Source organism: Barbus barbus (genome assembly GCF_936440315.1).
Source record: "Barbus barbus genome assembly, chromosome: 46".
In the NCBI taxonomy this organism is placed as follows: domain Eukaryota; kingdom Metazoa; phylum Chordata; class Actinopteri; order Cypriniformes; family Cyprinidae; genus Barbus; species Barbus barbus.
In genome coordinates this window covers 1,842,272-1,858,505 of record NC_136724.1, presented here as the reverse complement: position 1 = coordinate 1,858,505, position 16,234 = coordinate 1,842,272, and positions in this window count along the sequence as shown.

Below are 16,234 nucleotides of genomic sequence, written 5' to 3'. Positions count from 1 at the left end.
TAATGGAGGTCAGCACATCCATCACGCTCGTCCGCAGCTCATCAGACATATGTAAGACATACATTACCGTAAGTTGTGTTTTCCTTTTGCCAGAATGATAGCGGTGGTGCCATGTGTCACTGTCAGGGGCCGTGCGATAAGTAATCAATAAAAGCCATGTTTGGTGGGTCATTCAATGACCGGAGTACAAACGATGAGGAGAAAGACAAATTAAGAGACTGTCACAGCTGCGTTTCTCTGAGATGACCGTGACATGGGCTGATCTGCAAAACAAAGGGTCACATTTATCGTCATTTGTGTCTTGATGCGACGTGGCGTCGATTCCGAGTATCTCTCATGGAAAAGGTAATGTATCGTTAACAAGGCCACTGTCTCAGAGATCCCTACAAAGTCAACACTACACACACACGCACTTTAGTGGAATGCAGGTCTAGACAGATAACACAGACAGAGATGTATCACTGAATCAGAGAACAATGGGCAAAACAAATGGGGTCAGAAAGGGTCAAATGCATCACTGTGTCAATCATTCACTCCTTTAAGATGAACATAACAGCCAGACGCCTCTTTGTACATTACACCTTTTATGGTATTCTCACTCTGAGGTGGATAACAATTAAGTCACTGCAGGTTGCAAAGTTACTGGAGTTTTGTTAATACTTGGTGCTCCAACTCAATGATATTTGACTGTAACAAGCAGTGAATTACTTGAGCTACACTGTATGGACTTCCACCGTTAGTTGAGTGACAAGAGTGTCCATGATAAAGAAGAGGAAACAATTATTTAAAAACATAGTAATGTTTCTATTCATATTGTTTTTGTATGTTTTTTGTAAAACCAGTTAATGACTGAAAATGTCATGTCATGTAACCTTCAAGTAAAGTAATGTTATAGTTTTCTTACGCCTTAAAATCATCCTGAAAACATACCATTCAAACGTTTGGGTTCCTTTTTTTTAAATAACAATACTTTTATTCAGCAAGGACACATGAAATTGATTAGAAGTAAAAATAAAAATGTTACAATTTATATTTCAAATGAATGCTGTTCTTTTGAACTTTCTATTCATCTGTGAATCCTGAAAAATAAAATGTATCACAGTTTCCAAAATATTGTGCAGCACAACTGTGTTCAGCATTGATAATAATCAGAAATGTTTGTTGAGCAGTAAATCAGTATATTATTATGATTTCTGAAGATCACGTGACACTGAAGACTGGAGTAATGATGCTGGAAATACAGCTGCAGATCACAGAAATAAATTACACTTTAACACATATTCACTTAGAAAACAACTATTTTAGATTGTAATAATATTTTACAATATTACTGTATTTCTGATTAAATAAATGCAGCCTAGAAACCATAAGATACTTCTTTCAAAAGCATTAAGTCTCACCCAAACTGTTGAACAGTGGTGTACTTTTCAAAGTATCTTTTGCTTTTTTTACAAATATCATAAATTGTTATTTCATAAATATCATTTAGTGTTTGGAGAGTCACACCATATTACAGCCTGAACTAACCTTGCCTTGTCATAAAAAATATATATTTTCTGATATTTTTAGACACTTTGAAACACAGTCATGAGAGTATACTGTAATTGAGAATTTTGAGAGTTTTTTTTTTTTTCATTAAGACATCTGTCACCAAAAATACCAAAATTAATTTTAATTCAGAAACTAAAAACATTCCCATCATAGAAGAGGTGCATTGAATTCATTGCAGTTTTAAGTTTTTTTATAACTAACTTATTATAATAAACTAAAAGAAAGAAATGAGAGTCATGTCATTAACCCAAATTCTGAATCGCACTGCTGCTCATTTGTCACATCAGCAACGATTACTGTCACTCACGACTCCTCAAAATTTGAACTCTATTTAAAAACAAATATTTCTGGTTGTCGCTGCCAATCGCTGTCAATGTGAATGCTTCTTTAGGCCCCGTTCCAAACGACTTGTCAGCCCTAACAGCTTGACGCTGTCACAAGGATGAGTCGAGAATCCAAGAGCGAGTGCAAATGGTTTATTTAGTAACAACCAGGAACAGACAATCCGTTGTAGAATCGTGAAGAGTATCCAACTCTGTGCGGGTAAATCCCAGGTGAGTGCAGAATAGTCCAGTGCAGGTGGATCGTGAAGCAGGAACCCGGAGGGCTGACAAGAAACGAGACAACATTAACGAACCGACAACACACACTAAACACGCCAGCCTGATATAGGCAGCGCAACGAGCTGCAGCTGGTGCGCTCTGATTAACCAGCCAGCTGTAGCTACTGAGTGATACGTACATACACACGAAGCAAGATGAACACACAGACCCATGAACCGTGACAGTACCCCTTCCCCTAGGAGCACCCCCTGGCGCTCCCAGGAGAACCTACCTGGCGATTGAATTCGTCAATGAGAGAGTGATCCAGTATGTCTCCAGCAGGAACCCAACTTCTCTCCTCAGGACCGTAACCTTCCCAGTCCACCAAGTACTGAAAACCTCGTCCCCTCCGCCTCGAGTCCAGAATACGTTTTACCGAATAAGCTGGTTCCCCATCTACGAGACGCGGCGGGGGAGGAACCGGGACAGGCGGGTTAATGGTAGAATGAAAAACGGGTTTTAATTTGGATACATGAAACACCGGATGAATTCTCCTGTACGCCGGAGGAAGTTTGAGGCGGACTGCCACCGGACTAATAATCTTAGTGACAGTAAAGGGGCCAATAAATTTGGGAGCAAGCTTATTACTGACGGATCGGAGAGGAATATTTTTAGAAGAAAGCCACACTTTTTGACCCACGACGTAAACGGGAGGTTTCGACCGGTGGCGATCGGCCTGCACCTTGGTGCGCGTCCCCACCCGGAGGAGGGTCTGTCTGGCCCTGCTCCAGGTGCGGCGGCACCTCTGGACAAAGGCGTGGGCAGAGGGAACCGCGACTTCGGACTCCATACTCGGAAAAAGAGGTGGCTGGTACCCTAAACTACACTCAAACGGAGATAGGCCCGTAGCAGAAACTGGTAACGAGTTATGTGCGTACTCAACCCATGAGAGTTGCTGGTTCCAAGAGGAGGGATTCTGAGAAGCCAAACATCGCAACATTCGTTCTAAATCCTGGTTGGCCCTCTCCGTCTGACCGTTACTCTGAGGATGAAAACCAGAAGAAAGACTAACAGTCGCCCCCAACAATTTACAAAACTCTCTCCAAAATTTGGAAACAAACTGAGGCCCCCTGTCAGAAACCACATCCATCGGGAGGCCATGTATGCGAAAAACGTGGTCAATGACAGCAACCGCTGTTTCTCTGGCAGAGGGTAATTTGGGCAGAGGAATGAAATGGGTTGCCTTCGAGAACCGGTCCACCACGGTCAAAAACCACCGTGTTACCTTGAGAGGGGGGGAGGCCCGAAACAAAATCTAGCGAAATGTGGGACCAGGGTCTCGAAGGAACTAACAACGGCTGAAGGAGTCCAGCAGGGGGTCGATTGGAAGACTTAGAAACAGCACAGACTGAGCAAGCCAAAACAAAAAGGCGAATGTCACGAGCCATACCTGGCCACCAGAACCGTTGTTTAACGAGAAACATGGTACGATTAACTCCAGGATGACAGGCTACCTTGGAACAATGACCCCATCGGATAACTTCGGACCTTAATCTCTCTGGCACAAACAAACGACCCGGTGGGCATCCGGGCGGGGGCGTTACCCCTTGAGAGGCCGTGCGGACCTTCGACTCGATTTCCCAGGTGACCGCAGAAATAAAAACCCTCTGCGGTACAATGGGCTCAGAAAAAGACGGGCGCTCTGAATGATCAAAAATACGGGATAACGCATCTGGCTTGATGTTCTTAGATCCAGGACGGTAAGAAATAGAAAAATCAAATCGACCGAAAAAAAGAGCCCACCGGGCCTGCCTAGAACTTAACCTTTTGGCCGACTTGATGTATTCAAGATTCTTGTGGTCGGTCCAAACGACAAAAGGAACCCCCGAACCTTCCAACCAATGACGCCATTCTTCCAAGGCCAGCTTGACTGCCAGCAACTCTCTGTTACCAATGTCATAATTACTCTCGGCGGAAGACAAACGATGAGAAAAATACGCGCAAGGATGCACCTTGCCGTCTGCGAGGGAGCGCTGGGATAGAACCGCACCAACCCCCACCTCTGACGCGTCAACCTCCACCACAAACTGCCGGGACGGATCAGGGGCAACAAGGATGGGGGCTGAAACGAAGCAGCTTCTGAGTTTAGAGAATGCAGCTTCTGCTGCACTGGTCCACCTGAAGGCAGTCTTGGTAGAGGTTAAGGCAGTCAAAGGGGCGGCTAGCTGGCTGAAATTGCGAATGAAACGCCGATAGAAATTGGCAAAGCCCAGAAACCTCTGCAGGGCCTTGCGGGAATCTGGGGTTGGCCAATTTACCACAGCCTGAACCTTGTCGGAATCCATGCGCACCCCCTCAGCCGAGACGATGTATCCCAAAAAGGGAACAGACTGTGCATGAAAAACGCATTTCTCCGCCTTGACAAAAAGCCCATTCTCTAACAGCCTCTGAAGCACTCGCCTGACGTGCTGAACATGTTCCTGGAGAGAATGAGAAAATATCAGTATGTCATCCAGGTAGACATAAATGAACTGATCTACCATATCTCTCAGCACATCGTTGACGAGTGCTTGAAAAACCGCGGGGGCGTTAGACAGACCGAAAGGAAGAACCCGATATTCGAAGTGCCCCCTGGGGGTATTAAAAGCAGTTTTCCATTCATCCCCCTCTCTTATGCGAACCAAATGATAAGCGTTGCGGAGATCCAATTTCGTAAAAAATGACGCCCCCTGCAGACGCTCGAAAGCCGACGACATCAACGGCAAAGGATAAGTATTCTTAACCGTGATGTCGTTCAACCCCCGATAGTCAATACAGGGACGGAGAGAACCGTCCTTCTTTTTCACGAAAAAGAAACCCGCACCAGCTGGAGAAGAAGAGGGACGGATGATCTTGGCTGCTAGAGAATCAGAAATATATTTCTCCATAGCCTCCCTTTCCGGAGTGGAAAGCGAATATAACTTGCCCTTAGGCGGAGACGTCCCTGGTAATAAATCTATAGCACAGTCATAGGGACGATGCGGAGGTAGAGAAGCGGCCCGAGACTTACTAAACACTCCCTTCAGGTCGAGGTACTCACATGGCACGTTAGACAGGTCCGTATGTTCATCCTGAAACACAGAACCAGACACAGGAGAACATGCAGACAACAAACAGGAAGAATGACAATAATCACTCCAAGCGAGAATAGCATCTTTGCCCCAGTTTATGTGGGGATTATGGAGCTTGAGCCAGGGGTGTCCCAGGACCACAGGAGCAGCGGGAGTGTCAGTCAGGAGAAAGTCAATTTTCTCTGAGTGTTGTCCAGAGGTAATGAGTCTTAAAGGGGCAGTAGCATGTGTGACTGAAGGTAAGGATTGGCCATTAAGCGCTACCACAGAGATAGGTTGAGAGAGCGCCATCACAGGTATCTTGAGGCTGTGGGCAAGACCAATGTCTAAAAAATTACCCTCTGCTCCCGAGTCCACTAAAGCCTCACAATCATGAGTCCAAGACTGCATCTTCAGCTTTACCGGAAGATGAGTGGCTGAAAAAGAGGATCTGTTAAATGAAATTCCACCCGTCAGTAACCTCTTACCTACTGGCGGGCACTGGCTTTTACTGGACATTGTAGGGCGATGTGACCGGCAGCACCACAATATAAACACAGACCCCTTTCCCTGCGTCTCTGCCTCTCCTGCGGTGACAGACGAGATCTGCCCATCTGCATGGGCTCTGGATCTAGAGGAGAAAATACAGACTCATCAGGGAGTGATGAAAAGTGCCCGTGTGGAAAGACCGAAGGTCCCCGGAATGTCTGCTGGCCCCGCCTCCGCAACCTGGTATCCACCCGAATGGCCAGATCAATGATTTTATCCACGCCGGTGGGTAAATCCGATGCATATATCTCGTCCTTCACGGCATCAGAAAGCCCAAATAAGAACATGTCCCATTGAGCTTCCGAATTCCAGCCACTCTCCGCAGCCAACGTGCGAAATTCAATGGAGTAATCGGTTACGGTGCGTTCCCCTTGACGTAACTCCGCGAGCAGTCGCGCTGCTTCTCTGCCCGAGGCAGCGCGATCAAACACCTTCTTAAGCTCCTGAGAAAATGCCTGGAAAGAACAGCAGCACGGAAGCTTCTGCTCCCACACGGTAGTTCCCCAACTAGCTGCCCGTCCTGAGAGCAGCGTGATAACAAAAGCCACCTTAGATTCCTCAGTGGGAAATGATGAAGGTTGGAGGGAAATATAGAGCGAGCATTTAGCCAGGAAAGGACGACATAACTGGGGCTCCCCGGAATAAAAGGCTGGAGATGGGAGACGAGGTTCGGCTGGACGGACAGGCTGATCCACAAGAACAGGAGGGTTAGACGGGAGCGGTTGCTGAACCGAAGCGGTTTCCACCTTCAAACGCTGAAACTGAGTAGTTAACTCAGAAACCTGGGTAACCAGGGCCTGGACCGCACGCCCCGTGGCGATCATTTGCTCTTCCTGGCGCTCCATGCGGGTGTTGTTGCTAGCCAGAAAGTCTCTTAGTTCCGCCGCACTCGCTGGATCCATAATAGGTCGGTTCGTTCTGTCACAAGGATGAGTCGAGAATCCAAGAGCGAGTGCAAATGGTTTATTTAGTAACAACCAGGAACAGACAATCCGTTGTAGAATCGTGAAGAGTATCCAACTCTGTGCGGGTAAATCCCAGGTGAGTGCAGAATAGTCCAGTGCAGGTGGATCGTGAAGCAGGAACCCGGAGGGCTGACAAGAAACGAGACAACATTAACGAACCGACAACACACACTAAACACGCCAGCCTGATATAGGCAGCGCAACGAGCTGCAGCTGGTGCGCTCTGATTAACCAGCCAGCTGTAGCTACTGAGTGATACGTACATACACACGAAGCAAGATGAACACACAGACCCATGAACCGTGACAGACGCAGTGACACAGAGACTGCTGGCTAGTGGTCTTGTGTTTCGCAAAAGGGCACACTGTAGATGTAAAGGAGCACCCTTCTGAACCATAAAATTACAAATGGGACGTCCTACTGTCTTGTTCTGAAAGGACAAAACAAGCAAGTGCGCCATTTGGGACAGAGCCTTGAACACAGTGTCTGAGCTATTATAATGTAAGCCTATACTGTTGGAAGCAAAACTGATAGTCTCAATGCCAAGAAGTGCTTTGACAGAAGCTCACCAAGACCTTGTACCAATTTCTCAGACCATATGGCTTCCCTTTGAAGACAGCGACGTGGCTCCTCCTAATCCACTTGGGCTTTTGTAAAACACCCTCACTTGTCACAAGTCTCATAATTGGGCATAAAATTTGACGAGGGGATGGCAGAAGGAGCTGTTGCTTTTGTACGGGGGCCAGAGTGTGTTGGCTTTCTGTGCGGGAATGAATCAGTCAAACAGAACATAGACAGAAACAGCTGAGAAATAAGCCGGAGGGCCTTCACTATGTAAATCACACCAATTGAGTGACCTTTAGCCCTAATCAGACTTATTCCACCCGCCTCTATTTTTTTCTCCGTCTTTTATTTTTGCTCACTCGTTTGAAGCATCTCTGACTCTCTCTCTTGTTCTCCTCAACCTTAGTTGACTCTCTTTTTAAAGACACCCTTATTAGTATTGCAAAGTCATCTGTGTGGGAAGTCAAGCGAGGCTGAGAAATAATAGACAGACGGCTGAAACATATTCAAACCTCAACCGCTCTGACATTACGCTGTGACATCCAATCTGCACCGGCCTTAAGACAACAAACAGACGGAGGAAGATAGAAGCGCCGGCTCTCTGAGGACTCGCTGGGTTTTCTGATAACCTGTGTTTGTGTGTGAGAGCTCGGCCGCAGTGACAGGAGGGTCCGCCCCTCTTTATTTGTCTATCTGGTTGTCTTATTTTTCAGGGCGTTTGTATTTTCTCACAGTCCGCTGTGACAGGAACTGTAGACACACTGGCAGAGATGCTGTTTGATGAACAGCTTATTTTGTGTGTTTTTAGGGCTGTCAAAGCTTCAAGTCGTCCTGTTGACGCTCACGTTTGCCGTTCAAATGTGCCATATTTGACCCAAAGTTATTTGAGTATCAGATATTATTGACATCAGAATTTGTGAGATGCGTCTTGATACACCATAAAATATAAAGTACGAAGCAAGGAAATATTTTCAGTGAATAAACTTAAATATCTTACATTTTAGTCTTAATGAACTAACAATTTTTGGTCAATATCTGTTTGTTTGTTTGTTTTTGTTTTTTTTTTAAGAAATTAATACTTTTATTTAGTAAGGATGCATTAAATTGATCAAAATTGACAGTAAAGACTTTTATAATGTTCTGCTTTTGAACTTTCTATTTATGAAAGGAAATAAAAATATCACGGTTTCCACAAAAATATTGTGCAGCACAACTGTTTTCAACATTGATAATAATCAGAAATGTTTCTTGAGCAGTAAATCAGTATATTATTATGATTTCTGAAGATCATGTGACACTGAAGACTGGAGTAATGATGCTGAAAATACAGCTTTGATCACAGAAATAAATTACAGTTTATAAATATTATTTTAAATTGTAATAATGCTCAAACTAAATTAAATTTACATGTATTATTTATTTATATATATATATGTATATGTATATATGTGTGTGTGTTATGAAATTATACATTTAAATAATAAATTAATATAAATAATAAAAGTAAATGTAAAATTAAATATAAATAAATAAGTTAATAAATACATATAAATGTATTTAAATATAAATAAATCAGTTAATATAAATTATTTATATATATTTAAAATTGTAAAATAAAATAGAGTATATGATTTAAAATGTATATATAAAAGTAGTTTAAGTTATAAAGGCCCGGCTTCACAGACAGGGCTTTGACTAAACCAGGATTAGGCCATAGTTCAATTAGGACATTTAAGTAATTTTTATAAACATGCTTAGAAAAAAAAACATTACTGGGGTGCATCTTGAGACAAAACAAAGGCACTGGTATATTTTAAGATCAGTCAGAGCAAGTTTATTTCAGTTGAAACAGCTCAGACTTACATTTTAGTCTAGAACTAGGTTTAAGCCTTGTCTGTGAAACCAGGGGAAAGTATACTATCAGTACACTTCAAAACCCAATTTATATTATGTACTTTTTAATAAAAAAATTTAAATCATTATTGTCTATTGCATACAATTCTTTCTTTCTTTCTTTCTTTCTTTCTTTCTTTCTTTCTTTCTTTCTTTCTTTCTATGTTGGAGGTCAACTTTAAATCACATTTACCTCTGTTTTACTCAATACACACACACAGAAACACACACACAGAAACACACACACACACACACACAAACACACACACAAAGAACCCATGATTTCATCAAGCTATCTTTCCATCTCATGTAAGTGATCTCATACTAAAACAGTGGCTGAGTCACATGACCCTTTGACATAGCCCAACAGGAAGAGATCAAACATTAGCCTGATACCTTTGACCTTAACACCCCCCCCACACCCACACACACACACACACACAAGTGTAACAGTTTGTGCTCCGGCTGGTCCTTACACACCCGCGGTGGAGGGGCTCTTGTTCTCATATTCCAGGCTCTAATCTCTCCTGTATCTGTTAATCTTCACTATCTGAGCTGTGCCTCTGTTGTAGGGGCTTTCCTGTGCTCTATGTCGGAGACTGCTGTCTCTGTGTCGGCTGTGAGCTGGTCTCCAGCAGACCCCCGTCTCACCGTCCCGTAAGATGTGGTCAGCAGGGGGTCCAAGCATTGCCACCTGTTGTGATAATTATTGACCAAACACATGCTGACTTGAGACAATGGGAGTTGTGCATGCTTTCATTAGTCACTTCTGATCTTTGGATTAAAATCACTCAAGTCTGCATAAACGTGCTCTGGGTCTCATTACTCATTGTCTTTAAACTTAAAAGCATGTTTAAACACCAAATTTATTTTAATATCAAATATTATTGGTATCAGAAATGGTGCGATGTGTCTTAATTTACCACAATAATACTTGTTATTATTATTATTATTATTATATTTTGTTCTTGCGATTTTACACACACACACAGATATATATATATATATATATTTATGTAAAATATATTTAGAAATGCATACTGAACACACTTGATAATGTATTTTATATTATTTTATATTTATATATGATCATTAATAATTTACAGTATTTATTCAGTACACACTTTTTTATGTATATTTAAAGGTCTAAAGATACACCTCTTCCACAAACACTTATCTTCTCAGTCCTAAAACACTGAACTATTTTATTTAAAAAGATTAAAAAAAAACTATTCTTTCATTATTGTAGCTCTGTCTTTCATATCTGTTAGGTGATATCTGTCTCTGTCTGTCATATCAATTGTAAGACTTTGTAGTGCAGCGCTTTTCAAGTTAATGTTGCCTCATTTGTCGCTTTGGATAAAGGCATCTGCTAAATGCATAAATGTAAATGTATGGGCCTTAAATTATTGCACTGGTCTGGCTCTTCTTAAAGGGTCTGGTATTGGTCTGGGTCTTAGTCTAATATGAAGCCAAGAAGACTTCTTTTACATAGTGAAGGAGATAAGTTGAGTTTGTCTATTTCCAAATATCATACCCATTTCTTTCTCACTTGAAGAAAGATCAAAAGGGGATCCGTCTCATTTGCAGCCTGACTCTGTCTCCGCCACGAGGGAAACGTTCAAAGGCCGATGCTCACAAAAGTGATGCTTCATACTCCGAGTGGGACGGATTTGCAACAAAAACCCAGACATTCACTCAATCTGAGCAGATACTGCTTCATCTCAGCACAAATCCACCAACAGAACATTTCTCTCAGAGTCTTCTGTCAGGTGCAGCTCTCGCTTTCCGATATTTATGAAGTTCCTTTTGAGTTTTAGCTCTTGCATATGGATGTGTGACTGGAATATTTCATGCCGTCTGCCTCTTTTCATATGCAGAAAATGTCGACAAGTATGCTGAAATGTGGTGCAATGAAAGAAGTCTCCATTTCATGTGAGGTTTTGACTTGCTGTGTCGGCAATCCAATTAAAGGAAGGGTGAAGCGTCTGCAGTGTAATCCTCGGATGGATCCTTTGAGCGCTGATCATTCCTTTCAGAATGAATCATTTCATTAGGCATCAAAGTTTGCATGTTGCCGACAAACTCCATCACAAATTCGGGTCATTTGAGACAGTATTTGAGAAGCATTACTGCAGTGAAACGTGTATCTTTTACATTTATTCCTTTGTGAGATACATAGGAAGCTCCTTGTTGCTGCAATACTATGACAATGGCACTGTTCTGCGGTGTAAAACAAAGCAGATTCTGCTCACGCTTCCCTTCATTTCGGCTGTTTTTCTCTCAGGATGCCCTGATTTTGTGAGCACCGCTCTTCGTCTTGATCTGTCGGGGTCCCAGTGGATCAATAGACTCTGGAAGTTTTTTTTTCTTCTTGTTTCTAATCAAGGGATTCTCAGTAGACTTTGCATGTACGCTAAGAGCAAAAAGCTGAAAGGATGAAAGGGAACAGCAGCCACTGTGTGGATTTTACTGATAGCTCTGATGAAGCACGGGGCCTTAAAATTGCTCTTGAAAGTTTGTGATATTAAATGAGTTTTGGGGATGTTTGCCTTTCTCAGATCACATAGACACGCACATATAAACAAACCTCTCACAGAAATGTATTTAGAATCAAATAAAGTGCACAGGACTTGGAAGAAAATGATTCTGATATTTCCTGGAGACATGCCGCAGTTTAAGCTGTAACTATAGTACAATATCCTTTTGTAACAATTTTATGATTCCCTGAATTCACACAATCTCATTCGTACATTTTAATACAACCTGCTTATTAAGAATAGTGTTTTCAAACGATTAATCGCGATTAATTGCATCCAAAATAAAAGTTTTTTGCTTTCATAATATATGTGTGTGTGCTTTGTATATTTATTATGTAAACAAAAACTTTTATTGTGTGCACGTCTATGTGTGTGTGAAGTGTTCTGAGGCAAATAATCACCTACAGCTGCCAAAAGTGTAACTAAAACTTAAAACTAGATTCTGACTGGTATTTTGGATGCATAATTACTTTAACAACATGCGTAGACATATAAATGGCCTTTGGTGCAAAATTTACAAGTCAAAAAGTCAAACATAATCTCAGTATGATATCTGAAGCAATTGCCCTTCCCGTGGTAACCTAGTTTCTGCAAAATGCTATAGTTATTGGATCAGCTTCAAACAGTGTAAAAAGCATTTCGAATATTTACCGTTACCACTGTTTTATTGTAGCAAGAGTGACTGTGGTCTTTTGAAATTTTATGAAAGTTTGTCTAAAATTGTAACATTTGTGAATACCCAGAGGTCATGCATGCAGATCCAGTTCATGCCAATGCCGTCTGACAGTCACTTATATTAGCTTTTATGGCAGCGTTTCATCCCAGATGTAAGTGAACATTAGAGACTTTATGCGGTAAATGCTATTTTATTAGCAATAGCGGCCCAAAACCTCAAAAAATAAACAAACCAAGTCTTTCATGTGGCTTCAGCATTGGCAGAAGAGATATGAGAATCGACACACCCTCTCATTTAGAGACGAGGCTAAAATTATCATGACTTATTAAGAGGTTGAATTCAGAAAACTAGTAACGTTTCAAATTGGGTGGCCGTTTTGTGGTAATGCCAGCTTTTCCCAAATATATTGCCACACTCTCAATTAATATGCAAAATTAATACTAGGTTCGTAATAATCAAATGAATGCCTATTTTTGCCTTTCGAGTGGTTACTTGTGAAATGAAAGAAAAGATGCATTAACTGAGCCCAAATGCACTCAGACAAATGGAATGTGTGCTTTTGTTCGCTGCTAATTATTCCTCAGGAATGTATGAAAGATAACTCAGGACAGGAAAGAACAAATTTGTTAAATGGACTCTCCATTGTTCCTGCAAAACCACCACCATTTTAGATATGGCAGCCTTATACTCTGTGAAATTACTCATTCTCATTGTTATAGAGCCTTATTACCCCCTAGAGAATAGAGTCTAGTCAAATACAATTTTATAGAAAGGCTGCCTCGCTCTCCCTCCTCCTGTACCATCCGCAGAAGTGGCAGAGATTCCTAATAGTGATTGGTCATAAACTGATGAGGTGCTTTTGTTTAAGAAACAGATCGTTGTTGAAGCCTGGGTGTGGAATGCTTAAATTGGAGTGCTCTTCTAAATCTTATCAGAAAATGGACTAAATGGACATACTGTGTGTTTTCCCACTTAAATGCATGTTGGGTTTCTGCAAAGAATGCATTCACGAGATAGTCAATATGACCCTGACGCAATCACAATGGAAGTAGATTTGTTTATAACATCTGAGTTCCCTTCAGTGGTGCCTGATTAGCATATGCTGAGCAATGCATTTACACTTCCTTTCTGTAGAACAACAATAGGTCAATGAACTGGAAAAATGTAGCCACATGTGATCTTTGTAATGCGTAACCAGTGAGGTCAACACTTCTGCCAAACATCAAACGATAACGAAATTCTTTTAGGTCTTATTGAGGTGATGCGACAGTGTAGCGCACTGCTGTTTGATATTACTGTTTATTAATGCATAACATGCACTCTTTCATGGATCATTTTCAAATCATTTTTATCTCATAATTTCACGTTTATCTCATAATTATGACTTTTAACCATAATTTAAACTTGTAATATTCATAATTTTGACTGAATACTTATTTTTTTTCTATTCCATTTTCTATTCCATATTCTATTCCATCTTGTCTTTTTTATCTCATAATTTTGACTTAATATCTTAAAAATGTCTTTCTAATCCATCTTATAATATCATGAATTAGCATCTTGAAATTGTGACCTTGACTGATATACTTTTCATCTTGTGATTGTGTTCAATTAATATCTTCACATTTTCTAATACATAATTTCTACTTTTTATTTCATAAAAAGGCTTTTTAACATCTTGAAATCTTGGCTTTCTAACCCATAATTCTGAGTTTTATATCATAATTATGATTTAGCATATTATTATTTTTAACCATAATTTAAACTTTTAATATTCATAATTTTGACTGAAAACTTAATTGTTTTTTTCTTTCTAACCCATAATTTCATTTTAGCTCATAATTGTGACTTAGAATCTTAATGACTTTTTAACCCATAATTTTAACTTTTTATCTCATAATGTTGACCTAATATCTTAAAAATATATTTCCAACCCATAATTTATCTTATAATCATGAATTAGCATCTTGAAATTGTGACCTTGACTGATAATTTTAACTTTTCATCTAATTATGAATTAATATCTATTTTCTAATCCATGATTTCTTCTTTTTATCTCATAAAATTACTTTTTAACATCTTTAATTGTGGCTTCCTAACCCATAATTTTGACCTTTATCTCATAATTATGACTTAGTATCTCATAATTTTGACATATCTCATTAATTTAACTTTTTATATCCTAATTGTGATTTACCAAAGCATGGATATATTTTTTTCCTAATGTGGTAGAAATTGGCTTCTATAGTTCTGTACGTGGCACAGATGCAGTAAGAAGTACACTAGTATTGCTCCTCGACCATAGCCTTGCAATGTTGAAGGTATTGACTTATAAATATTAATTAGAATACGTGACTGGACGCTCCAGAGCGGTTACCAAGCAACGTCAGCGTGACCTAGTTAATATTCATAAGCTAAGCCCTTCCCCACAGTAGTGCGTCGCTGCTTGTGCTGGTCCTCCGGACAAAGCATAGCTGAGCGGCTTGAGCCTCCGTCCAGCAGCCCGGGTCCCTCATCCTCTGCGAGGTGGAGCCCGCTTGTGTGTTATATGTTGCGGTCGGGGGCCGTCAGGAAGGCATGTGTCTCTCAGGCGTCTCAAATGAAAACACTGACCCCGGAGTGCGAAGAATTCGCGCAACAAAGCCCCACATATCACACGAGATATTTTCCCAGCGTTTGAAAACTTCTGATTGAGCTTCTAGATTTAGCTAGTGGAAAATATAAAATCCGATTCAATGAATTTTTATAGGATGCTATTTAATAGAATCAAAAAGAGAAGTTTAAATCGACTTGTCAGTCACAAAGTTTGTAGTTTACAAAATAAATAAATAAAGCTTGCAGTTGATCAAAGTTACTTTCATTTCCCTGATATGAGCACAGGTGAATAGCGTCAGATAATATTCTGTTCTGAATCCGTAATGTAATGCTGCCACTGTAAAAATTAATATATAATGTAGGAGAGAGCGCGCAATGTTGTAACACTATCACTTAAACAATTATATAAAAGCCTGGGCTATGGGGTAAAATCACTGTCTACCATAATCCTTACGACTGACTGTAAAATAAAGAACTAAGACAAATTGAAACTTCAAAACATTGAAGTAAAACTTATTTTAACTTAAATTGGAAAGTTTGATCTGGTTTGTTATAAGGTCTACCTTCTCTAACCAGCTCCTTCAAAGTTTCCACCGAGTCCATTTGATCATCATATAGTTTATGATAAAAGAAAAACAATATATATATATATATATATATATATATATATATATATATATAAATTCGGGATCTTAAGCCTTTACAGGTGTCCCACCACATGTTAAGATGAGATGGTGGTTAAAACAAACCCTCGCAAGAAAGTAACCTAAATGTGGTTTTTCAACAAAATAATCCTTTTGTAATCCAATAATCATTTAAAAAAGCTAGTTTATAAAATCATTTGTAGGGTGGATCTTCCATCATGTGCTCGCTCAGAATCACAAAGACCCTTGTGACAATTATGAATGACTGTTACATTTGATTATCTCCTGATAAGGGCAATCTGTCATACAACTTCTTGATGGTCCACTTTTGCTAATGGTTCAGAAAGGCATGAAATATCAAACAAAATGCATTTTAATGTGAACTCCAGGCTTTGTTGTGATATGATCTGCAAATGATTGTGATTTAGGGTTGTTTTGCGAGAAATGTTCCTTCAGTTGACTGCTAGTCTCGTGGAACAATTAAGATGGGCATGAGGCAACTTCTCTGAGATTCCTCAAGAATGAAGCGCGCTTTCTGCCTTCTCTCCGGACCCGTCCCTTGGTATCGAGCTCTGTGGATGACTGCACGTTCACTGGAAGATTTCAGCCTGACTCTATAGGCTACT